This window comes from Canis lupus, chromosome 20 (assembly GCF_011100685.1).
Source record: "Canis lupus familiaris isolate Mischka breed German Shepherd chromosome 20, alternate assembly UU_Cfam_GSD_1.0, whole genome shotgun sequence".
In the NCBI taxonomy this organism is placed as follows: Eukaryota; Metazoa; Chordata; class Mammalia; order Carnivora; family Canidae; genus Canis; species Canis lupus.
Window position 1 is genome coordinate 34,090,468 of NC_049241.1, and position 25,763 is coordinate 34,116,230.

General features: G+C 41.0%; 1 protein-coding gene across 1 annotated transcript in view; it reads left to right on the top strand.

Annotated features, from left to right (window-relative positions):
* The first annotated feature begins 2,344 nt into the window (after window positions 1–2,344).
* The window catches only part of ERC2 (ELKS/RAB6-interacting/CAST family member 2), a 946,536-nt gene continuing 923,117 nt past the window's right edge, over window positions 2,345–25,763 (top strand). Inside the window, exons 1-2 of the mRNA XM_038566126.1 lie at window positions 2,345–2,500; window positions 4,172–4,246. The gene's annotated coding sequence lies outside the window, so the exon portion shown is untranslated. The remainder of the gene's footprint in view (window positions 2,501–4,171; window positions 4,247–25,763) is intronic.

The following is a 25,763-nucleotide window of genomic DNA, read 5'->3' on the forward strand; positions in this document are numbered from 1 at the left end:
AATGGCCCAGTTTCAAATACTGTGGAGAGAGCTTGTGACAGCCCACCCAGGGGCAGGTGTTCTCCAAAGATTCAATCTCCTGTGGTTGACTTCACAGAGTATGCAGGCTGCTGCTCTGGGTTGAGCACAGGGTGGGACAGGAAGGGTGGATGTAGCAGGCGAATTTGATGACATTTCCTTGGGAATCCATTTCTGAACCTCAGGGAAAAGGCTGACTGTCCTTCCTGTATGCTCCTACGGTACCCAGAGCTTTGTCCCTTCATAAGCGGTATTGTAATGGCCTGTTTTCTTGTCTGTTTCCCTTACTGCAGTAAGGGAATATCCTTTAGGTCAGCTTTTTAATTTTTCAGATGAGAAAACTAAGTCCCAGAGAGGATGAAGATGACTTAAGATTCCTAATACTTCCAGTCCTTGTTTTACTACATAAAGTTGCTTTCTGTTTAAAGTAATTATTCTTAACTTTTTCAAGGACCTAATACAAAAGAAATCTATTGAGAACCATAGATCTCTCTGGGGGTAAAAATGTACATAGGTATATAAACAACTTATTCCTGTGAAGTCCAATGATTCTTGTTTACAACCCAAGGATCAAAGGAAAAGAGAATGAGTGGCCAAGAAGAGTGAGCTTTAGGCATAGATGCAAATACATTCTCAACTGGGTATGTTACCTGATTTTCTGAAAGACAGTAAATATCTTACAGAGTTTTTGTAAGAGTAGTGGAAAAAAATCTAAGTGGTATACATAGGAGGTAGTCAATAAACTTTGGTCACATTTCAAAAGATAAGGGATTTTAGGACTTCTCAAAGCACTCAACAAGGAACATTTATCATCTATCTATATCTATCTATCATCTATCTATCTATCCGACAAGCTTTTTTAGCAGAGGCTGTCAAGATGGTACACAGGAAACTAAACACAACAGGTGTAGGTTGGTTTTACCTTGGAGCATCCAGGTCAACAGAATGAGTGCTGATTTCTTGGTGACTGAGAGAAAGAAGAAGGTAAGGGCAAAGAGGCCTCAAGGGGGATGAGTCTGTGAAAAACTATGAACACCAGATGTGTAAAAGGAAAGCTTAAGGAACAGGGCATTTGAATAGTCTGCTTCCTTCATTTAATATTTCAATTTCCATCATAGGAGGAAGGAAGGAATCATCCCTAGTCATTGTGCTGATACCATACCTCTGCTCACCCAGACAGCCCATGGCTGAATTTAGCTTCATTTGCTCAAGCTTCCCAGCAGGAGACATTTAGATCTGGCCACTGAAATTGCTGGCAGCAGACTCATCAGGACAGGAAGGAAATCACTGCTCTAGTTTTGCAAATTGACTACTCAGTGAGAGACCAAATCTGGAGATCCCAGTGAGGTTTGGAGTCCCCCTTTCTAATATAAAATGGTAGTGGCTGGGGCTCCAGACTTGTTGGGTGGAAGCTTTTTGTAATGAAAAAAGGTGTCCAATCCTGCTTGCACATTACCTTGAGGCGCGTGTATGTGTGTGTGTAAATGAACTCAGACACCATCTTTCTACCTTAGATGGGGGCAATGCACACCCGTTGCGGGGCACAGAGAAGGGTCACTCAGTGAATGACAACGATGAGGCTGCTGCTGATGATTTTTTTCCTTGCTCCTTTTTTCCATCTTCCATTCGCTCTTTTCCTTGGGGCAACAAGAAAAGTGAAAATCTTATGAAATCCCTTCACTCTCCTAAAGAAGATTAAGCTAATGGGAGGCTGCCAGAGTCTGGGAACCTTGATTCCCGCCCCCTCCCCCCCCCCCTCATACTCTAAAGCTTAACTTAAAAGACAGCTGCATCCTCTCCACCAAGGGCCATCCCTGCCCCTGTTGCCAAAGCCACCTGACCTGTCCCAGGAGTGCGTGGCAGCCTTTGGGAGGGAGTCCCGGGGAAGGGGCCTCGGGGCAGGGGAGGAGGGGCAGGTGCTTCCAGCAGGCAGCTGCCTGCGAGGAGCGCCGCGAGGACCCCGCCGCCCGGGGCCGCGCGCTCTCTGCTGCCCCCCGCGGAGGCGCCCGCGCCCCGGCCCCGGCCCCGGCCCCGGCCCCGGCCCCGGCCCCCCCAGCCGCTCCTCGGGAATGCTGGGAATGTGAGTCAGGGCCGCGGCCAGCAGGCGAGCGGGCGAGCGCGCCGAGCGGCCGGGCGGGGGGCCCCGCGGAGCGCAGCCCTGGCGGCGCGGCGCGGGCGCGCGTCTCGGGACTGCGGCGGGTGCCGCCCCCTCGGCCGCCAGCCCCGCCCGGCCCCGCGCCCGGCCCCGGCCCTGCGCGCCTTGCCCTCCCTCCCTCCCTCCCTCCCTCCCTCCCTCCCTCCCCCTCCCCCCCGCTCCCCGCGCCGCTCCACCTCCCGCTCCTCCTCCCGCTGCTGCTCGCTCGGGCTCGGGCTCGGGCTCCGGCTCCGGCGCCGGCTCCGGCTCCTCCCGGCCGCCCGGGGCCAGGGCGACGTGAGGTTGTAAAAATCCATGTGGGACGGCCCCGGGGCGAGCATCGCAAAGGTGAGACGTCGACGCCGGGGCCGCGGCCGCCGGGCGCCGGGTTCCCGCGGGGCGCCCGAGCCGGGCATCCCTCGTGCCGGGTCCCCCTCACTCGTGGGGAGCTGCAATGCGTTATCGCGGGGAGCCGAGGGGTGAACCATCCGCCTCCCCCGGGGCTGTTGGGGCGGGGGGAAGGATGGGGCGGCCTAAGGGCGGATCTGCCTTGATGGAGAAACCCCCGGATCGGAACAAGTGCACGGCTTGCTCTGGCGCGCGGTGGCCGCTCGCTCCCCCGGCGGCCCGGGCCACCTCCCGCAGTCCCTCCCCGGCAGCCACCCTCACTGCCATCGTCTTCCTTCTCCCCGGCTCCCCATCCTTCTCCTCCCGGCTTTTCCCCCCTCTTGCCTCGAGGGGTGGGGTGTTCGCAGGGGCAAGGGGCTCGGGAACCCCAAGCAGAACAAAGTGGAGAAAGGGGGAGCAGCCCTAGTGCAGGGGGGTGGGGTGCCTGGCTGCCTCGGTGGGCTCCGAGGGGACAGTGTTAAGAAAAAAGAAAAAAAAAAAATCCGTGTCAGGGAAAATGAAGCCGGCTTTACTGGGGAGGGGTAGAGGGTGGTGGTGCATGAAAACGAAGGGATGTGCAATTAAACTGAACGATAGTCCTTTCGTGCCTCTCCCCACCTCCGAATTATACAAGAAAAGGAGGGGGGGTACTTAGGAGGTGGCACTTAATTTTTTATTTTCATTTTTTAAAAAAGATTTGGTGCGAGCCTTTTGAAAGATCATCTTAGGACGGTGAAGATTAAGGGCTGCTTGGTGCGGGATAATAAAACAGCGCTCATAAACTCTCGGGTCGGCCCGGCCTTATTTATTTTGTACTTAAGGGTCTCTGTTCTCCTTGCCAGAGAGGGAGAGTCTGCTCTGTTAGGAGCGCATCGATTTTAGGCGGCTACCTGCCTTTGCTGGATGAAAGGCAATTTACTCCCGGAGTGGTGAATTGTCAGGTCCCTCTGTGATTGACAGTCACACCTGCCACTTATGTGGGCAGAACGGGGACCGGTAAAACCTCAAGAGCCAATCAACGCTCGGGAGAGGAGGGCAGCTCCCACTTGTCATGGTTAGTTTCCTGGTTGGCTTTTTAAATCAGTGGTTTTACTTAACCATTGGTTTCCACCAGGTATGAGGCTCCAGCTGTGAGAGGCAGACCAGCGGGGAGAAAACTCTTCGAAAATGGGCTTAGAAGCAAGTATGCTTGACTTGTGTTTGTTTCTTCTCTCCCCCTTCTCTTCTCACTAGTTGTAGTAGTTGGGGATGCTCAGGCCATTGGCTTAAAAATGAAAAGGAAATGGATCTGTATAAGAAATTCAGTGGTGAGGGGGCTCATTGGGGTTTAGAATCGTTCACCTATTTTTCTAGAATTGCAGCCTCCCTTATAAGAGACACCATTTACTGTTGAGCTATTTGGGAAAAAGGGTGTGGCACTTTGTCTCCTATGGTCACTCTTGTCCTTGTAAAGTCACATTGTTTTCTCAGTATACAGTAGTACTTGGCTCTTGGCTCTATTAATGGATTTATAAGATATTTTTGAAGCAGACAAGCATACTTTGTTAGGACTGCCATAAATAGAAGGGGTTCTTTTAGTTTTTGACGGTGTAACAACTTCTGGAAGTGAGGATTTGCCTTCTTCACTTACAGTTTGGCTGTCAGTTTGGAGGTGGCAGTGGGGTCAAGCCAGATCCTTTCTGGAGGGTGGAAGAGTTTGCCTTTAAGGTGAGTTTGCTTCTAAGGTGAGCCATCTTGTCTTCTGCCTCTGTGCTTTAATAAAAGCCCTGCACAGTTTGGGAGGGCGGTGTGTGGATGGTGACGGAAGCATGGTTTCACCAGCAAGACTTTCATGGGTGGATGGAGTGTGGGCAGCAGGAAGGACCAGCTCCTCCTCAATTCTCTATAAGTGAAAGGCTTATTTTTTTCAATGCCCTTCTTCCTGAATTCAGTAGAAAATTTACTGGTTGATCCTGTTACCTTATAGAAGCTGTATCTGGATATGATAGAAAGCCATGCATTCATTATTTTGTGAACAGATTGTGGGCCAGAGTACACTGATTAGGATGGTTTTCATGTGCCAGCCAGCTTTGTCAGGGTAGTATTATTACTATTATTATTATTATTGCTGTTGCATATGCTAGCACTTTGTGGAATATTTTCATACACTATCTTTTTAAAAACTTTCAGAGCTTCTATAAGGTAGGGGTTATTATTATTTCCCCCAAATTACAGATAAGGAAGCTAAAAGGAATTATGTATCTTGCCACAGTTTAGTGTAAGAGTGAGCACTTGAGTCAAATTTCTCTGACCCAGAGCCTTTGACCTTGGCTGTGGCCTTGAATTCAAATTTTGGTCCTGCTGTCTGTATGTGTCCATTCTGAAGTATGGACTCTCCCAGCACACATAGGGCCTATTCTGTTGAATCCATTGCGATGTTAATGGTCTTTGCACTGTGTGCCTTGCCACTCTGAAGACCAAAGGCCATCACTTTACCAATAGACAAATTTGGTAACCTTGGGTATTATATATTTCCTGTAAGTCAGCTTTTGGCCCAGTGGAAATTTGGTTCCAAATGTAATGATGATTATTTAAAAGAAGGTAAAACAAAACAAAATCCACACTATTCTACTTTTACTGATACCTTAAATTTCCAGCTGGAGTTCAGAATTGGTATTGGTTGAATACATGCTCTTATCATTCAGTTGGCTTTTTTTCCTTTTCCTAAGGGATTGGAATTTTATTTTCTCTTTCACTTATAAAGTGACTCCATTTCATTAGTGATTTTTTTAATATAATTGTATTTTAAATTATTCTACTGGAATAGTATGGCCCTCTTGTTTTATTATGTTGAAAAAGTCGTAAGACTTAAGCCTTATTGGTATCTTCCCATTGGTGAAATGCAATGGTCATGGTTTGTCTAAACAGATATCCTCAAATATAAGGATATGGTGTTGGAATCCATAAATTTACCTCAACAGATAGTCTTTGACTTGGTTGAGGTTAACTTTGTGTAATCATCATCACTTCTTCTTCTTCTTCTTCTTCTTCTTCTTCTTCTTCTTCTTCTTCTTCTTCTTCTTCTTCTTCTTCTTCTTCTTCTTTTTTAAACTAGGGACACCCTTTAACCCCTTTTATCAGCAAAGAAGTTAACATTTTGGCTGTTATATGAGAGACCTACTTGCCAGCCAATGGTTTAGTTTCTTTATTGTGACTTTCATTATTTTGGAAAAATAGAACAAATGGAAAATGGAAAAGCACTGATATTAATGAAAATTGTAGGTCTTATATCTAAAACAGTTGATCCAAGGAGAAACATCACTGGGTGTACCAAAAGCAGGTTCTTCAATCTGTTCTTTCTTGTGTGAAGAAAAGGAACAAAGTGAATTAATATGTAAGAAATTCTAAAATACACCAATTGATAAAAGTTACATTAGTCAAGTTTTGCTGTGTATCAAAACTTCTTGACTTACAGCAACAGGTATTCATTTTCACACTCCTGAGTTTTTAGGTTGGCCATGATTTGGCTGATCTAGGCTGAGCTCCTGAGGTGGCTCTGCTGTTGGCTGCATGTTTTGTTCTGGTCTGCTCCTCATGTTTTCTGGGGCCCAGGAGGAAGGGATAGCAGCTGCTTGAGACATACCCCTCTTGTGGCAGATAACTGGATTTGATAGCTGAGTCAAACTGCACAAGCAATGTCATTTTCACAAAAAAACTTTTTGGACATGGCATGTCCCATAGTGAAGATCAACATCCATGGGTAAAAGCAGACTCTGCCCATAGTAGAGGAGGGAATATTTGATGAACTATAATCAGAACTGCCACAACATGTAAAAAGTATGGTGTTTTAGAGAATTTTATGATTTTTTCTTTTTATTCTTGGGGAATACAGTCTTCATCTCCTCACTCCCACAACAAGCTTTATAACATATAAAGCTAGTAGTGTGTTTAACTTTTACAGTTCAGGAATATACCATGTTTGATTCTAAAGGATTGACTATAAATGTGGGTATGAGTATGTACATGAATTACTTAAATTATCAAGGCACTGTTTATTAGAACCTACTGTGTTCCAAGAGACTATACTCAATGGAATAAGGAACACAGGAGTTTTTATCTGAAATGGGATCTGCCACCATAGAGCTTATTATTAGGAGTAAGTATCAGAAACACTTCCTGGATGAAATGGCATTTTCCTGGACCTTGAAGCAGAGATAATGTTGGAGATATATAGAGAGCATTTAGATATATATTAGTAAAAATGTAAGAAGAACATCTAGATATAATGAGTTATTTCATTTGGCCAGAGGGTAAGATAGATGAATAATAATAATAACAATAGTAATTATAATAATAGCAGTAATTACAATTTGACTTTTATTGAGCTATTAACCACTGTGCTTCTCACTTTACATAAAATATATAATTTAATATTGGGATAGACAGTACTGATTGCTTATCCAATATTCATTCTCTCCTTTCTAACTGAAAGAACCCCAATTTTGTTTGAGATGGAAATAAGCCCATCTCACTTTCCAAGATGACCTTAACAGCCTAGAGTGGCCATGAGACTCATGTCTTATAATGAATAAGTGGATGTTGTTGGTTGGGGGCTTTCTTTTCTTTTCTTTTCTTTCTTTTTTTTAAAGATTTTATTTATTTATTTATGATAGACATAGAGAGAGAGAGAGAGAGAGAGAGAGAGAGGCAGAGACACAGGCAGAGGGAGAAGCAGGCTCCACACTGGGAGCCCAAAGCGGGGCTCGATCCCGGGACTCCAGGATCGCTCCCTGGGCCAAAGGCAGGTGCCAAACCGCTGAGCCACCCAGGGATTCCCAGTTGGGGGCTTTCTTGAAAGCTTAGTAAGGATGACACATTTGGCTATGATACCCCAACAACTTTGGCCCCTTTCTGCTTCCTGCTGCTGGGAACCCGGGTGCAATGCCTGAAAGGCCCACAGCCAACCACAACGACAAAGATAGGACCATGTATTAAAAAATTCCAGCAAAGCTGGAACTTGGAAGGATCGTGATCTTGATGATGTTGTTGAGCCATAGTACCAGCCTAAACTGACTTCTCCCATACTTTTTTCTTTTTTTTTAGGGGAGAGGGGCAGAGGGAAGAGAGAGAATCTTAAGCAGGCTCCATGCCCAGCATGGAGCCCAACGTGGGGCTAGATCCCAGAACCCTGAAATCATGACCTGAGCTGAAATCAAGACTGACTGAGCCACCCAGGTGCCCCCTCCCATACTTCTTATTCCATAAAACAAATAACCTCCTTACCTGCAGGCCACTATATGCTGTTTGTAGTCAAACATAATTCTCACTGTTACATTCTCTCAAGAGCCTTTCAAAGTAGATGCCATCATACCAATTTTATAGGAGAAAATATTGAAACTCAGATTAAGGAATTTACACAAGATCCAGGATTCATTACTATGCCACCATCTTGCCTTTGGCTGGGCAGGATAAGTACTACAGCAGAGATAATGTTGGAAAAGTAGGTTAGGGGAAAATTGAGGGGGTAACTGGATTCCAGGTTGAAAAGTTTTGAGTTTTATTTCATGGGCTATATACGATGATTTGAAAAAGCCAGAGACTGGAGGTTAGAAGACCATTGAGGTTTAAGTATGTGATACTTAATGCTTTAGTGTGAATGAAAGTGGAGGAAAAGCTGGGTACAGAGCAGAGCTGGGAACATGAGAAGAGAATGGAGTTGAGTGAATGCAAATCATAGCTAGCTGTTACCTGTAATCTTCTGAGAACAAAATGAAAGTCTCCTGAAGGTTAGTATTAACTTCTACTAATGGCTTCACATTTGCCAGGAAGTAAGGAATGAGTAATATAGAGAATTGCTAATGGGATGTGAATCATTATTTAGTGCAGTAGGGTGGGCACCACTTATCATCCATACCATTTATTGTGTGACATGATTTTGGTCTGGGTCTGGCTCTGGCTCTGTTGTGCCAGTTAAAGGGAACAGAGATGAAGGGTAAGACCAGAGGGTGGTGCAACGGTACAACAAATCTGTCAAAGGACATCTGCTAAACATTCTGGAGCTTTCCTGGAGGTGGGGTGGGGTCACTTTAACTTCCTGGCTGCCCATTTTTCCCCTCTTTCTACTTTTTAAATCTGTAAAACAAAAGATTTGGTTTACATTAGTGGTTTTCAAATGTTTTTCAGCTGTAGAAACTTTTTTGTCTTTCCTAAATAAAAACTTATCTGGACCCTCAGTGCAGTTAGAGAGGAAAAAAAAAAAAGCAAAGTTGCTCTGAAAATTCAGAGTCCAAGTTTATGTTGTTTGAGATTCCTTCATGTTGAGGTCACTGTTTTCAAATGATCCCTATACACCCTCCCAGGTCTAGGATTTGAAAGCCTTAGAGCTATGTAGTTGTTTTATTGGAGCATCCTCTTTAATAAATCCCTTTGCTATTTATTCCACAGCTTGTTAGTCTTGTATCACCTGTGGTAGAGATCGTTCATGTTCTCCCCAGCTACTTTTCTCTCCTAGGTGTATATTGGAAGTGACTTGTGTCATGTCTATGCTAAAATATTTAATTTACAGTGTGAGACCATCCAGTGCTCACTTCTGCTGTGATGGTCATGGAAGCAGGTGTTGAGATGGAGCTTCCATCTAACTGGGTCCTTGAGTCACTAAATGAGCAATTGGAATGGGACATATAATGTGACCAATATATAAACCTTTGTTGTTTTAAACCATTGAGATTTTATGATTGTTTATGTGGTACTTTTTTTTTTTAAAGCTTAGCCTTTCTGATCCTCTTTTAGTACATGTACCAAACTTCATTTAACTTGCTTTTTTTTAAAAAAAATATTTATTTTATTATTTTTCTGGGGGGATGTAGAGTGAGAGAGTGAGAGAAAGAGAGAGAAGTTGGGGTAGAAGGAGAGGGAGAGAAAGAATCTTAAGCAGGTTCCATGCCCAGCACAGAGCCTGATGCAGGGCTTGTTCTCACAACTCTAAGATCTTGAACTGAGCTGAGATCAAGAGTTAGATGTTTAACTGACTGAACCACCCAAACACCCCTAAAGATTTTATTTTTAAGTAACCTTTACATGCAACGTGGGGCTCGAACTCATGACCCAAGATCAAGAATTGCACTCTACACCAATTGAGCCAGTCAGGCACCCCATCATTTAACTTAACTTTTTACATGTCTTCTGGATCAACCTGAAGCCTGTTCAACTTGTCCTTACTTTGTGGTTAGGAAAGCAATTGGAAAGCATCTATATCAGCTGTCCATGCAGGTCTCTATACTAATAGATTCCTTGAACTGGAATGCTTATGTTTAGTAACACTCACTTTCATGTAAAAAAAAGTCTGTTGTGTAGTGCACCTTACTTAAAAAAAAAATGGCTTTAATTTAATGACTTGTTGCTTTTTTTAGGTAATAGAGCTCAGTGACTTGGGGAAGAATAATGATTATCACTTATCATAATAATGGCTACTATTGATTACTTATTCATTGATTTGTGAAATATTTATTGAGCATCTACAATGTGATAGATACTCAGGGGCATAGAGCTGAGCCAGAGATAGCTCTTCGGTTGGAGCTTACACTTTATTTTTTAAAATTATTTTTTAAAAGATTTTATTTATTTATTCATGATAGAGAGAGAGAGAGAGAGAGGCAGAGACACAGGCAGAGGGAGAAGCAGGCTTCATGCAGGGAGCCCGATGTGGGACTCGATCCCCGGACTCCAGGATCACGCCCTGGGCTGAAGGCAGGCGCTAAACCACTGAGCCACCCAGGGATCCCCTGGAGCTTACACTTTAGTTGGGAGTTGTAGATGTTAGTTCTATTCTATGAAAGATACCATTTACTGAGCATTTACTATGTGCTAAGTGCTTTATATTCCTCATTTCAGATTACCTATAATGGTAGGTATATTATTCCTATTTTATAGATGAGGAAACTGAGGCTCAAAGAATTTTCTAAGCTCTATGAAGGCAAGAGCTTTTGCTTTATGCTGTATTCCCAGTGCCTACAAGAGTCTTTTATTTTTTTCTCCCATGGAGCCCAACTTGAGGCTTGAATTCATTACTCTGAGATCAAGACTTGAGCTGAGATCAAGAATCAGACACTTAACCAGTTGAGACACCAGGCACTCCCTAGAAGAGTCTTTAGTGCATAGTAGATGCTCAAATAAATGTCTGTTGATTGAATGAATGAACAGAAGAACTTGATCAAAGTTAATACCGTGGCAGATCTAGAATTTTTTTTTTTTTTTTTTAAGATTTTATTTACTGATTCATGAGAGAGACAGAGAGAAGCAGAGACATAGGCAGAGGGAGAAGCAGGCTCCATGTAAGGAGCCCAACGTGGGACTTGATCCTGGATCTCCAGGATCACATCCTGGGCTGAAGGCGGTGCTAAACTGTTGAGCCACCCAGGCTGCCCCAGATCTAGAATTCGAATCCACGTCTGCTTGACCCGCAAGGTCGCTAAATTATCGCTTGCCACAGTAGGTGCTGTGAGTGGCCCCATGATTACAATAGAAACAACAACTGGGCCCCATTGTTTTTGTGAAGACACCAGGAAAAGCCAGGCTGTCTTTCTTCAGCATCTAGGGCTGAGTCCTCTGTGTGATTTGCTACTCACTCTGTCTCAGTTGTGGAAGCTAAAGGCCACAACCTCACTGACTTAATTGCTGATATAATTGGTTACCCCTTTCTTGGGCCAGTTCAACTTCTGCCCTAGTCAGATTTTCTTAGCCCTTGGCTGGCTGTTTTCCAGTGTTGTGTCTCAAGTTCTGCATTTAAGTTTTTGGGCATTCCCTTTCCACTTTCATCTTTCAGATTTATTGCTTTGAAGTTCCAGGGAATCTCTAGTTGCTGGCACCTAGTGAGCACTCAACAGAATTAAAAAGAGAAGAGGAAGGAAAGAAAGGCTGCCTTCACTGTCAGGAAGGAACTAAGTGATTATTTGTTCCTGAAAGTCAATGATGAGATTGTGGCCCCAGCAGATGAAAAGTATGGGTTGGGTCGCAGGGCATCCCTAGGATACACCTCTAGGCAGAGGGGCAGTGACAATAATCATAGGTGCCTTATACAAGCAGTTTTACTTTGCTGTGGTTTATTCTTTAGATTTTATATTTTGCTCACTCAATTCTCTGTGTGCAGTGTGTTTGCACATGTGCGCGCATGTGTGTGTGATAGTGTTTCTTTTTTTTTTCCCTTGCCTTACAGCTTTCCACTCCTAAAGGTAGTTGTCATGACATGATATCAGAGTATGAATGAATTGCAGGCAGCAAAGTGCCTTCCCTGTAAATGTATTAAGAGCAAACTATTAATTCAAGGCAACTCCTTAGTGGCTTAGAAGACAAGAGCTTGAATGGAAATTGAGCAATGTGACTGTTCTGCAAGAATATTCTCAGATCCTCATACAGACTGTGAGAGACTTTCCACTAAAGTGGTGTGGCTAAATATAATAGGAAAAGGCAAAGTTTTATATAAGAAACTAAATCTAGTTGTGCTTCGTAATTACTAGTTGGTATGTAGCAAGTTTCTCTAAAACAAGGTGGATGTGGTCAGAGTGAGAGGTTCATCCTCTGGGGTCCAAGGTGACTGAAGGTGGGGTCTGAGAGTTGCTCTGGGGGTGAACTCTGCTCTGAAGGTAGAGGTTTGAGCTGCTCTGCAAGATATGTAGTTAGATTGGTACTATGATCCCTTGTTATTTTCTTGGTGATACTGGCAGCCACCAAACTCCTACCAAGATGGCTTTCTTATGCATGGTTTCAGGCAGATTAGCCATGCTGCCTTGCTGCCAGCCAGCTCAATGTTAACTGTTATCACCTGGAGGAGCAAAACTGTGGTTCAAAGAGCAGGATCCTGGGAGCAATGTTGTTGACTCTTTCACATTTGGCTCTCAGGAGAGGGCTTTTGATGTATTTTCTTTCCCGTGATGTGTGTTTTTTTCCTTCTAGGTAAAGTTCCCTCCTACCCCTTCTTTGTTTTGCATTTTGGCCCTTTAACCATCTAGTTCATGGAACCTCTCCATGGGGGGATGCAGAACGTTTGGTTGTGAATGGGATGATAGCTTGGCATTCTTAGGAGCTCTTTGAAAGTAGATCTTGTTTGATGCTGGGTGGATACAAAGGCAACTGAGTTTCAGTGCCTGCTGTTTATTAGGCTTGCAAGTAAAGAGCTGATAGCAGGGGTACACAAGGGGCATTCTTTACCTTTTTTGTTAAGTCCAAGAAAAAGCTATCTTTTCATACAAGCTCCAAATACTTTGACAGCCCATCTTGAATTCAGTAACACAAACAGTTGCTTAGAATAACTTCAGAGCAGATTCTTTTGGATATAGAGATGTGAGCACTGACCTGTGAGTCAAAAGACCTCAGTTCCATTTTTGGGTTTGCCACTAGCTTTCTCCTTATTTGAACATCTCTTGGTATGTGTCAAAATCATCTGGTCCTTTTCCAGATCTAAAATGATATTTTTTTACAACAGTTTTTTCATGCAAAGAATCAATGAACTGTCATTTTATTAGCTATTTTATCTTGGAAAACAAGATGGGCAGTGTGCATTCATGATAGACTTTTAACAAGGAGTTAAGTTTGTATTATATATTCACCATATGTGTGTGTGTGCTTTATGCCAGTCCTCTGCTGGGCATAGGGGGGTACAACTGTAAACAGAGCAAATGATTTTTAGGGGCTTAGGGATTGTAGTATTTAGTGGGGCACTAGACATTAAGGAGGCTATTATGGAGGAGCACCCAGGCTGTCATGGAAGACTTGGGAGAGTCAGGATAAAGGATGAGAATGGCTTCTTAAAGAAGGTGACACCTAGGGTGAGCTGGAACACTAGGTGGCATTAGCTGGCTACCCTTGGTTTTGATGGTACAAATAACAGAGGGGAATGGTCTAGGTCCAAAGATGAGCAAGAGAATGGGAGAGTTGGGATTTGAGGGGGTGAAAGTAGACCTGTGAAACTGGAGATTAGCTTGGCTGGGGATGGGGGATGATGAAAGAGGCCAGACACAGTGGCACGTGTGAAGACTCTGTGTTTCACTATGGAGACGAGGTTTGAACTTTATCACCAAGGGGTTTCAGTAGGGGACTAACATGAATAGATGCTGAATTCTCTTTATTCTTTCATTCCACTTTCATGGCAATAACTACTTGATTTGGGTGTTTGTGGGAGTATGTGGGGTTTGAAATTGGGGTGAGGGAGTGGTAGAATGACCTGGAAGACAATAGAAAGATTATAAATATGACCTTGGGAATCCTAGCAATGCCCATTCTGATTCCATTGACCAAACACAATTTATGCATCCTTAAACCTTTAAAAGACCTTTCTTTTCTTTTCTTTTCTTTTCTTTTCTTTTCTTTTCTTTTCTTTTCTTTTTTCTTTTCTTTTTTAAGATTTTACTTATTTATTCATGATACACACACATACATACACAGAGAGAGAGGCAGACCTATGCAGAGGGAGATGCAGGCTCCATGCAGGGAGCCTGATGCAGGACTTGATCCTGGAACTCCGGGATCACGCCCTGAGCCAAAGGCAGACGCTCAACTGCTGAGCCACCCAGGCATCCCAAAAAGACCACTTTTCAAGTAAAGATGTTCCTGATCTATAGTGGGACTCCACATTGCTTATTGGTTTTGAGAATCTTTGCAAATGTTATCAGGGACTAAGTTCTTTTCTATGAGTTTTGAGCAGAGCCAGAGAGTATGGCTCCTGTTGTAAAATTGTCGTAAATATTTGCAGTTTAATGGATGGCATTAAACTGACACTGTTAGACTAATAGAAGGAAATTCATAGTATACAGCTTCTGAAAATAGTGTGAGAAAGTTCATGAACAGAAATGGTTTACTCCCTGAAATGCGCAAGATTGAGTGTGCTGCAGCCACATTCAATATCCTATGCCTACCAGCTGCCTATGACTTTACTGTTGTATGACTTTTACCACTTTTGTACATTAGATAGTAACATTGCTAAACTACCTTTTTATCTTTATGCATTAATCTTGACTTCCATCCTTCAGTTTATGGACCAACATTTTGAGCTATTGTAATCATGGTCTTAACTCCTAACAAATAATTTTATTTCAGCAGCACCACCATATTTGTATAGCAGAGTTTATGTGATCGTTTGAAAATTTCTTGAATCTTGTCATTATTTTATAAAAAGTAAATGCAATGGAAATATATAGGCAGTAATGTAGGGAGAGGTACGAGCCTCACACTTTTTTTTTTTTTTTAAAGAATTTTATTTATTTATTCATAGAGACAGAGAGAGAGAGAGAGAGGCAGGGACACAGGCAGAAGGAGAAGCAGGCTCCATGCAGAGAGCCTGATGTGGGACTCGATCCAGGGTCACGCCCTGGGCTGCAGGCGGCGCTAAACCGCCGCGCCACTGGGGCTGCCCACGAGCCTCAAACTTCATGTAATTGAGGTAAAGATGGAAACCATTAAACATGCCCAGTATGGATGGTGTTTACCTTTAGTCAGATGCTTTGGACTTAAATTGACCACCTCTGTATAGATAGTTGTGGGAGATAAGAACTAAGTTAAAGGTTATAGACATATGAGATGTGGAAATAAACTTTGGATAAAGAGCAAGATGTAATTTGGGATTTTATTTTTTATTTGTTTTGGTAACAGAGCATCCCTTTTTAACATGTAGGCCTAGTCAACTTTTAAGTTCAGTTTTTTTAAAAAAGTACATATTCAGTACTTTTTCCTATAAAAGTAGAGGATAGAAATTGAATTTCTTATCAGTCTTATTTAGGAGAATCCACCAGAGTCAGTAACCTGTTCCTCTGGTTTGCTAATTGGCATAGGTGATCACTGTGCTAACAAAATTCTCTGTGTATTTTGGCAAGCAAGTAAAGACAAACCGAAGCAAATAAAATGGTACTTAGCAAGGTATATATACACTTTAGTGGATTTTCATGATTTCTTGGTTTCTTTTGGTATACTGTAGAACAGGAAAAGACTAAATGCATCTTAGTCTTCGTTGTAAGCCTTAATGATGCTAAGATCGTACATTCAGAGGCAAAGAGAAGGGGTAGGAATTAAAGTTTGTGTATGGTTAACTTCATCGCCCCCTAATTCACCAGGTCAGAAGGGTACAGAGCTGATCTGTCTGTTTTGGAAAATCTGGTTGATATCTGGGACCTTATCTAACTTCCTTTGTGGGTCTAGCCCACTTCTAAAAAGAATTGAATGGGATGCAAAATTCCAGTTCCTTTTGGTGTCTTTTGTGGTTAAATGGTGAGTGATAAATCATAAGAAGGTGTTAATCAGGTAAAGGATGGGGAATAGTAGCTCTTGGATTTTTAATCTCTTCCTGAAACTGAGAAACTTAGTTTAACTTCAGTTAGAAAGGCATTTAACTATTGGACTAGAAGTTCGAGAAATTTACAAATATCTACTATGTGTCAGGCACTTTGCTAAACATGTTCAAGAATTATCTCATTTAATCTTTATAGTAAGTCCATGATCCAAGTATTATTTCTCATGATGAGGAAATTAATGTTTATAGAAGTTAAGAAAGTTACTTTTAGTAGTGAACACTGAAACAAGTATTTCTTGAAGGTAATTATTTGGGACATACAGGCATCACTAGTAGGTGAACAAGGGTATGAGATGGGGAAGAGAAGGCAGACAAGGCAGTAGCTTATTCTGTAAGCTACTACAGTGGTGACTGGAGTTTAATTTAATCTCACAAAGAAATTCTGGAGGTTAAAAAAAAAAACCCTCTGGAGGTGGTGTAAAACACCTCCCTTAGGATGATCTTACAGGAGGTGGGAAGGTACAGGAATGTGAAACCACCAGGTTCTGTCAATTGTTTCTTTTTCTTTTAGTTTTTAAAATTTATTTTTATTAACTTTATTTTTTACTGTGGTAAAATACATATAACTTTTACAATTTTATTTTATTTTATTTTTATTTTTAAAAATTTTATTTATTTATTCATGAGAGACACAGAGACAGAGAGAGAGGCAGAGACACAGGCAGAAGAAGAAGAAGGCTCCATGCTGGGAACCCGATGTGGGACTCAATCCCGGGTCTCCAGGATCACACCCCGGGCTGAAGGCGGTGCTAAACTGCTGAGCCACCTGGGCTGCCCCATCATTTACAATTTTAACCATTTTTATTTTTATTTTTTAAATTTAAATTCAATTTGCCAATATATAGTATGTCATTAGTTTCAGATGTCTTTTTCAGTAACTCATCAGTTGCATGTAACACACAGTGCTTATCACATCACATGTCCGCCTTATGCCTGTCACTCAATTACTCCATCCCCCCACCAACCTCCCCTTCAGAACTCTCATTTTGTTTCCCAGAGAAGGGTTTCTCATGGTTTGTCTTCTTCTCTGATTTTTCCCCATTGAGTTTCCCCTCCTTCCCTTATGGTCCATTCCACTATTTCTTATATTCTGCATACAAGTGAAACCACATAATTATCTTTCTCTGATTAACTTATTTTGCTTAGCATAATACCCTCTAGTTCCATCTACATCAAAGCAAATGGTAAGTATTCGTCCTTTCTGATGGCTGAGTAATATTCCATTGTGTATATATACATATATATGTACATGTATATGTATATATGTATATATACAGCTTCTTTATCTATTCATCTGTTGAAGGACATCTTGGTTCCTTCCATAGTTTGGCTGTTGTGGACATTGCTGCTATGAACATTGAGGTGCTAGTGCCCCTTCATTTCACATCTGTATCTTTGGGGTAAATACCCAGTAGTGCAATTGTTGGGTTGTAGGATAGATCTATTTTTAACTCTTGAGGAACCTTCATACTGTTTTCCAGAGTGACTGTACCAGCTTGTATTCCTACCAACAGTGTAAGAGGGTTCCTCTTTCTTCAATCCTCACCAACATTTGTTATTTCCTGTCTTTGTTAATTTTAGCCATTCTAACTGGTATAAAGTATCTCGTGGTTTTGATTTGTATTTCCCTGATGACAAGTGATATGGAACATTTTTTCATGTGTCTATTGGCCATTTGTAATGTCTTATTTGGAGAAATGTCTTCTGCCTATTTCTTGACTGGATTATTTGTTTTTTGGGTGTTGAGTTTGAGAAGTTCTTTATAGATCTTAGATACTAGCCCTATATCTGATATGTCATTTGTGAGTGTCTTCTCCCATTCTGTAGGTTGCCCTTTAGTTTTGTTGACTGTTTCCTTTGCTGTGCAGAAGCTTTTTATCTTGATGAAATTCCAATAGTTCATTTTTTGCTTTTGTTTCCTATGCCTCTAGTGATGTGACTTGCAAGAATTAACCATTTTTAAATGTACACTCTTGTGGTATTGAGTACATTCATAATGTTGTGAAACCATTAGGACCATCCATTTCCTTTTTTTTTTTTTTTTTTTTTAGAGAAGGAGGGAGAGAGAAAAGGAGAATGAGAGAGAGAAAGAGAGAGAATGAAAGAGAATATTAACCAGGCTCCATGTCCAGCATGGAGCCAGATGGGGGGCTGGATCTCACAACCCAGAGATTATGACCTGAGATGAAATCAAGAGTTAGATGCTTAACTGACTGAGCCACTCAGATGGAGCCCCCATATCCAGATTTTTTACATTATCCCAAATGGAAACTCCATACCCATTAAACAATGACTCCGTGTTCCTTCCTACCCCAGCTTCTTGGCAACCATTATTCTGTTTTCTGTCTCTATGAATTTGACTGTTCTAGGTATCTCATGCAAGTGGAATCATACAATATTTGTCCCTTTGTATCTAACTTAATTCACTCAGCATGTATTTTCAAGGCCCATCCTTGATGTAGCATGAATGAGAATTTCATTCCTTCTTTTTTTTTAAATTTTTAAAAAATTTCATTCCTTCTTAAGGATGAATATTACTCCATTGTATTTATGTACCACATTTTATTTATCCATTCATCCATGGATGGAAGTTTAGTTTGTTTCTACCTTTTGACTATTGTGAATAATGCTTCTGTAAACACTGGTGTATAAACATCTCTGCCAGTTGTTTTTTAGGGTGATTAGTTCTCTTGTACTTCTATCTTGCACCCTGTAAGAGTAGAGTGGTTTTCCAGGGTTCAAAAGAAGTTTTCAGTAAGGATGCTGATATTAGCAGTGTAAAGTCCTTTGGAGCACTCTAATATGTTCAAGTCAGAGGGACATGAGTAGGACACTTAACAGCATCTACTCATAAGGCTGTTATACAAGTAAGTGGAGAAGCTGGTATTTGAATCTTGAACTCTTGACTCAAAGTCCATGCTTTTAATTGCTCTGTACTGAGCTGCCTTTAATTTTAAGTATAATAGTACTGGGATACAAAGGTGAATGATTAGACATGGTTATTGCCTTTAAAGATCTATCAGGGTTGAATCATCTGTCTTGCAAAATGTTCATGGGAAGATCACTTCCAGATTACTTTGTGCAATCTGGAACTCACAGAGCCAATGATTGTAAGATGGAATCACAGATAGGAGGTGCATGGTCTCCTTTCTCTTGACATCCTGTGGTGAGGCATGCTTGGGCCAAACGTGACTGGACTCTTCATGGCACTGTGCTCCAGGGCAAGCACTCACATATGTGGTGATCATTGGTGTTGTGAGTTCCAGCCAAACCCATTGACGTTTCCTGTCATTCATTTGAGCTGTTTGCATAACTATATTATCTCAGTAGGATTTATCCTCCTTCAAGCCTTTTCAACATTGCCTTCCTCTTGATGTCCAAGCATTAGGAACAGCTATTTGTTAGGAAAGAAATCAGGGTCCAGGAATGATAAAGAGAATACATTTGGAGGCAGTTGAAATGGTTGGTGATGTGTATGTATGCCTGAAAAGACATAACTTGCAAGCGATTTGCATTTGTCTAGAGACCTAACATGAGATATTTTATCCCTGAAAGAATGACATTACCGGATTGGTATTGTGGCAAAAGGAAGAAAGAGATGAGAAATTAATCAGTGAGAAAATGCTGCTCTGTATTTTAGCCTAAATGTTAAATATTTTGTTTTAGTGTTGTATTTGTGGGAGATGGGTATATTAATCAGACACTGCCAAGTTATGCTGAGATAACAACCTCCAAATCTCAGTGGTTTGTTTCTCTCTCGTGGGTTGTCTGTGGTACTATCCTACATTGTCTTTATTCTGGTTCTCAGGCGGAAGGAATGGTCACTTTCTTGGATGAGCCAGTCTCACTGTAAAGAAGAAACCAATGGATTGTGCATAAGATGGCTCTTACAACTTCTGTGTGGATATGGCCTGTGTTACTTTGGTTCACATCGCAATGGCAAAACAAGTCAAATGGCCAAGCCCAATGTCAGAGGGGCAGGAAGGACTCTCCTTTTATGGGAAACAGACTGTAGGGATGAGATAACTAGAGAGGGACAGTGAATATTTTGAACAAATGATGCAATTTTTGCACTGGCAAAAATTTTACCCTTATGTGCAAATTGCTTAGCAACCTTTTTAATCAGCCAATCTTTGTAGAGCTGTTGCAACATGTCTAATATTGTTATTCCTCTTTTATACATAAAGAAGAAACATATTGTGCTTAAGGGTCTAGTTCTCTTCCTGCAATCCATGTAAAACCACCCACATAAGTAATATTATTAAATCTAATTATTTAGTCAATTTACTGTCTTTTAAGAACTGATCATAGAGAATGAAGGGAACGTAAGGCTCAGAATTGAGTGCTTTTCATAATCATATGTGAAATTAATAGAGAGCAAAGAACTAATTTTTTTTAAAGATATTTTATTTATTTATGAGAGATACAGAGAGAGAGGCAGAGACATAGGGAGAGAGAGAAGCAGGCTCATCACAGGGAGCCTGATATGGGACTCAATCCCGGATCAGATCCCGAGATCGCGCCCTAAGCCGAAGACAGATGCTCAACTGCTGAGCCACCAGGGGTCCTCAAAGAAATAATTATTAACAACAAGATGGATCATCCTTTAATGTTGATGATGATGAGAGGTGTACTCTGTATTTACTAAGCTTCAGGCATTGAGCTGAGCACTTGTGCTTTCTTTGATTTAATCAGGACTCACCTTAGTTTTGTGAAGTAGCCATTGTTATTCACTGAAGCTCAGAGAGATTTGTTAACCGGCTCAAGGTTAAACAAATAATAAATGTGGGATTCAGGATTCAAACAGATAATAAATATGGGTCTCAGGACTTAACTAGAATTTCTCAAAGATGGATGAGATACCTTTTAAAGAAATAATTTGTAGAACCCCAGGGTTGACTTAAATTACTGTATTATAGTAATTGTAATATGTAATGTGTAATGGATGTAATATGTAATGTGTAATGATTCTAATGGTAATATGTAATGTAACTGCAGGTGAGGGTGTTTTTTTTTTTTTTTTTTTTTTTTTTTTTAGCTCCTATGCCTTTATAAAATCTAAATCAATTTAGAAGTTAAATATACTTCAAGGCACCTGGCTGGCTTAGTTGGTGGACTATGTGACTCTTTTTTTTTTTTTTAAGATTTTATTTATCTATTCATGATAGACGTAGATAGAGAAAGAGAGGCAGAGACACAGGCAGAGGGAGAAGCAGACTCCATGCCAGGAGCCCGACGTGGGACTCGATCCTGGGACTCCAGAATTGTGCCCTGGGCCAAAGGCAGGCGGTATACCGCTGAGCCACCCAGGGATCCCGACTATGTGACTCTTAATCTTGGGGTGGTGGGTTTAATCCCCATGTTGGGTGTAGGGATTACTAAAAACAAATAAACAAACTTAAAAAGTAAATACACTTCATATTACTAATTCAAATTGACAAAATTAATTTAACCACATTAACTAAATTGCTGCTTATAACAAATATGATACTATTCTAGGTGGATTCTTTGGCAGTCAACTGGTCTACCTGCTATCTAGTAGGTGGTGATTCCAATTCTCCCACCATATTTACAATATTCAGCTTCTTTGAAACTTAGATTCATGCTGAGGAACTTGACCTCCCTTACCTTTCATTGAGCAAGAACTTGTCATTTAGATTCCCAAGTCTATCTTTTTTTCTTTCTCATTGACCGAAGGTGATTCCTGACGGTAGGGCTTGTTGCTCAAACACAATGGGCATGGCTGCTGTGATGATTAAGGATATCCTTACATTATTTGTTTTCAGAGTATTGAAATAAAAATGACCTTTACTCAGGAGACTTACAAATTCCTTATACATAGCTGTAGATCTATCCCCTCCTCAGTACTTCCTAGGTTAAAAAAACTGGGTTTTCTCTCTCTGGTATTCTGTCTTTCTTTTATAAGACTCTCTCCATTTGAGACCACTCTCTATACTCCTAGAAAGGTTCTCATCTATTTCCAATGTTCACAACACCTGGCAGCCTTGCACAATATCTACAGTTATTGCTCATGTAAACCTGAATAAAGGGGCTCTGACTCCTCTTTGAAATGGAGGTCTCTGGATCTCTGGAAGGTCAGAAACTATATTACAGATTTGTTTTCTAGAAATATTGTTGAAGAGATTTGAACCATGTGCTGTAATTTCCCTTTTAATATACTTTTATATTAGATAAGCTTACCCTTATCTATGTACTAAGAGATTTAACTGAGTTTCTTGATGACTTAATGTAGATATTAACTCTCATAATTTCAGTTTTTTTAATGCATTTCTGAGCAACACTCAGCACTGCCTTGCACTTGGCCCTTGCTATAGGCTCCTGTGATTCCTCCATGGTAATCAGTCATATTTTTAAGAGACCCCAGAATTAAGATATAGCATTTATTCTTTCTCTTCTTTGCAGAATACATAGATGAATACTTGTCTCTAAAATGTGCACATTTAAGCCATTCCCCATCTCTTGCTATTGACTGTACTGTGGTTGTTTTTGTTCTTCTTTTTTTTTTGGAATAGCTTAAAATCTTTGCCAAATTTTTTCCTTGTGTGTGTGATTATGTGTATATTCTTTTCTAGCAAAAGCCTATTTAGACATAATCCTTCATGTTGATTTTAAATGTAGAAAATTTTTGTGTGATTGAGTTTTTAAGGGCATAGGGGTGGAGATGTTATTCCTTACCTTCCTATCACTTTCTCTGGAACACCTGTTGACAGATGGAGAATTTTTTAGTGTAAAGCTGATAATTCCTGAATATTCTTTTTTGTAAGTACACTATAGCTAAAGCTTTGCCAATTGACTTTTTATGTTTGCAGATTAAAGAAAATGCACAGATGTTTCAAAAATGAATCTAAAAACCTTATTTATCTCTTCAGTGCAACCAGCTTAATTTGTTATATTTATGACACTTTATGAGGGAATGAGTAATGTTGTTATAGTCAGTATATTATATTAACTATAATTGTCTTTTTATTTTGGTTTAGCATCTCACTTTTCTATTTTAACTGTTTATTGCTTGAGATTTTGCTATATTTTTAACTCATAGATTTAGCTGTGTACTAAATAGTGATTCCTTTAACAAAAGTTTTTAGGTCTTTCAGGTTTTAAATTTAATTCTTTAGAATGAATTGATAGAGTTTGAAATTAAAACTAAGGAAATGGTTAGTGGAAAGTACAGTTACCTAAATACATGGATATACAGAGTCCTTACTTTATAGTACAGAATATAGTCAACCTCTTCACTTAAGTACCTTACCATAAAATAGAGCCAAGGCAGCTGAACATGTAATCATGCTAAATCTGCACATGGAAAACAGTAATTATAAAACGAGTTTGAGGGAACCAAAGGAGAGAGTAGTGATGTGTGGATGAATGTGTTTGAGTTGCAGAGTGCTTCTTGGAGAATGATAGGAAAGCATTTTTAAAAATCTCTGCTATATCAAGCTTGACTTTTTTTTCCTGATTCATACCATTGTGGAATTTAAAAATGAAATGGCTTATTATTGGGACTTTCAATACCTATAGATGTATAATAGTATAGCCTGAAGATGATGGGAAAATGGACATTTTTCTTTCCAGTTTTAAAAAATGGTTGATGTCTTGAGCAGTTTTGAATAGTAGGCTGTATTTGACTTGTGAGTGTCTGACAAAACAAGCTTCATGGACTGAGAGAATTCTAAGATAACTTGAAATTTCGAAACCAGCATGCCCTGTTCTGGTAGCCTTGAGCTTATCACAGTTAGCTTTATTTGAGCATTAGCTGTATGCTGGGCATTGTGCTAATTACTTTTCTTTTATTATCTTACTTATTCTTTCCCAAATTACTATGAAAAATATTGCTATTATCCCCATTTACAGCTGAGAAAAGTGAGGATTGGAGAAGTTAAGTATTTTGCTTAAGGCTGCACATTGGGAAATTTCAGATGTGTCTTCAACTAGATCTGATTTTGAGGTCCTTTCTTTCCTTTTTAAAAACACTATGTTAGGGCACCTGGGTGGCACAGTTGGTTAAGTGTCCGACTCTTGGTTTTGGTTCAGGTTGTGATCTCAGGGTCAGTCCTGTGTTGGGCTCCATGCTCAGCATGGAGTGTGTTTGGGACTCTCTCTCCCTTTGCCTCTCCCCTGCCCCAGGCATAGGTGCCCTCTCTCCCTCTAAAAATAAATAAATAAATCTTAAAAAATTATTTTAAAAGAACAAACACTATGTCTTACCTTCCTGGCTATAGTAACAAAATTGTTGTTACTAAATGTCATGGAAGTGATTTCAATGATATGATGAAAATATCATAATAGTAACTATGTTCTCTCAAATATTCAAAATTTTTTGCATATCTTCTGTGTACTCTTAGGCCTGGTCAGGAAGAACCCTTGGACAGGGCCTCAGGCTCTGCCTTCATCTGACTGCATCTTCCCCGTGGGGGAAGAGTCTGCAGGGCTGAATGGAAATGCCCACCTGGAGCCTATGTCAGCATTCTAGGGTCCTCTCTGCATACCCACAGGCTTGAGACTCCCTTTCCTAAATGACCCTGAGGTGTCTTCCAGGGTCTGTTTGGACTTTTTTGCCAGGTCTGTCCTCCTGAGGAGAAATCATGCTATCAGTGTGTATACCCTCAGGCCTGGAGTTGCTGTGGGGCACCTATTTGTAAAAATATAGGACAAATGTCAGCAAACTCCTGCCTGTATGCTGAGTCAGCTAACACTTGTTTCTATAAATAAAGTTTTATTGGAACACAGCCACACTCATCTGATTACAGATTGTCTATGGCTGCTTTGGTGCTGAAATGCAGAGTTGAATAGTTGTGACAAAGACTAATGGCCCACAAAATCTAAAACATTTACTATCTGGTGTTTTATAGAAAAGGTTTGGTGCCCTCTGGTCTAGACAAGCTAGCCTGGTGTGCAGGATGCAGAGTTCATGTGTATGGGACCCCCTGGGGTGTGGCTAAGCCAGGGGTGGGGAGAGAAGGATGTTGGCTGGAGACAGGCCTGTCTCTTGCACCATATTTTGGCCAGATCTTTGAAGAATCCAGTTCTTAGTTTAAAATTCAAACTTCACTTTCCACATTTTTATATTTGTCAAGGTAGGAATATAGAATATATTTTATTTATCAGTTTTTAGCTTACTTTATAACTGTAAAATGTATGGATATATGGTACTTGGGCCTCCATTTGTACTCTTGCCCTGGGACCCACAAATGTTAGAAGAACTGTTAAACCCTGGGGTATAGTGTAAGGGTTTAAAGTAGGAGCCCAGAGAGGCCCCAATAAATAATTACACAAATTAATATGGAATTATAAAGTGTAGAAGGGCTTTTGGGTCATATATGGATTGTTCGAAAGCCTTACTCCAAGTTTCATTTGTCCAAATTAAACCAAAAATGCTGGAATCCATCTGCCAGCTTAGCTGGAAGTTTAGGTCTTTCCTCCAGGGCTCGCCCTACCTCTCTCTACCTCTTCCTGTCTTCTCTGACTCCCTTCCCCAGAATTACACTGCCCCAAAGTGAGGGGGGTATGGGTGTAAATTCCACGCCTAAGACCAGAGATGGGTTCTGTCTAACTATTCTGCTATATGATTGCATCTTTGTGCCACAAGGTGTTGCCATTGAGACTTGTCTTCCTCAGACAGAAAGATACTATGGTCCCTACTATATGGTCCTGCAAGGGAGGGTCAACCCAGTTTTTCAGTGGCCAGCTCAGCCACTGGTGTGCCATGCATGGGGCAGCTGATGCAGTTGGTGCCTCACCCACATCTCAGCACTCATGGACTGTATTTGGAACATTTTCTCATAGCTTCCATGTAATGCAGGTTGGAAGTGCCAGGGAAGCAGATGTCTGCCCCTGGGCAATGGATAACTTACCCTTATGGAGGTATAGTTCTGAGGCAGGCTCTATACTTTT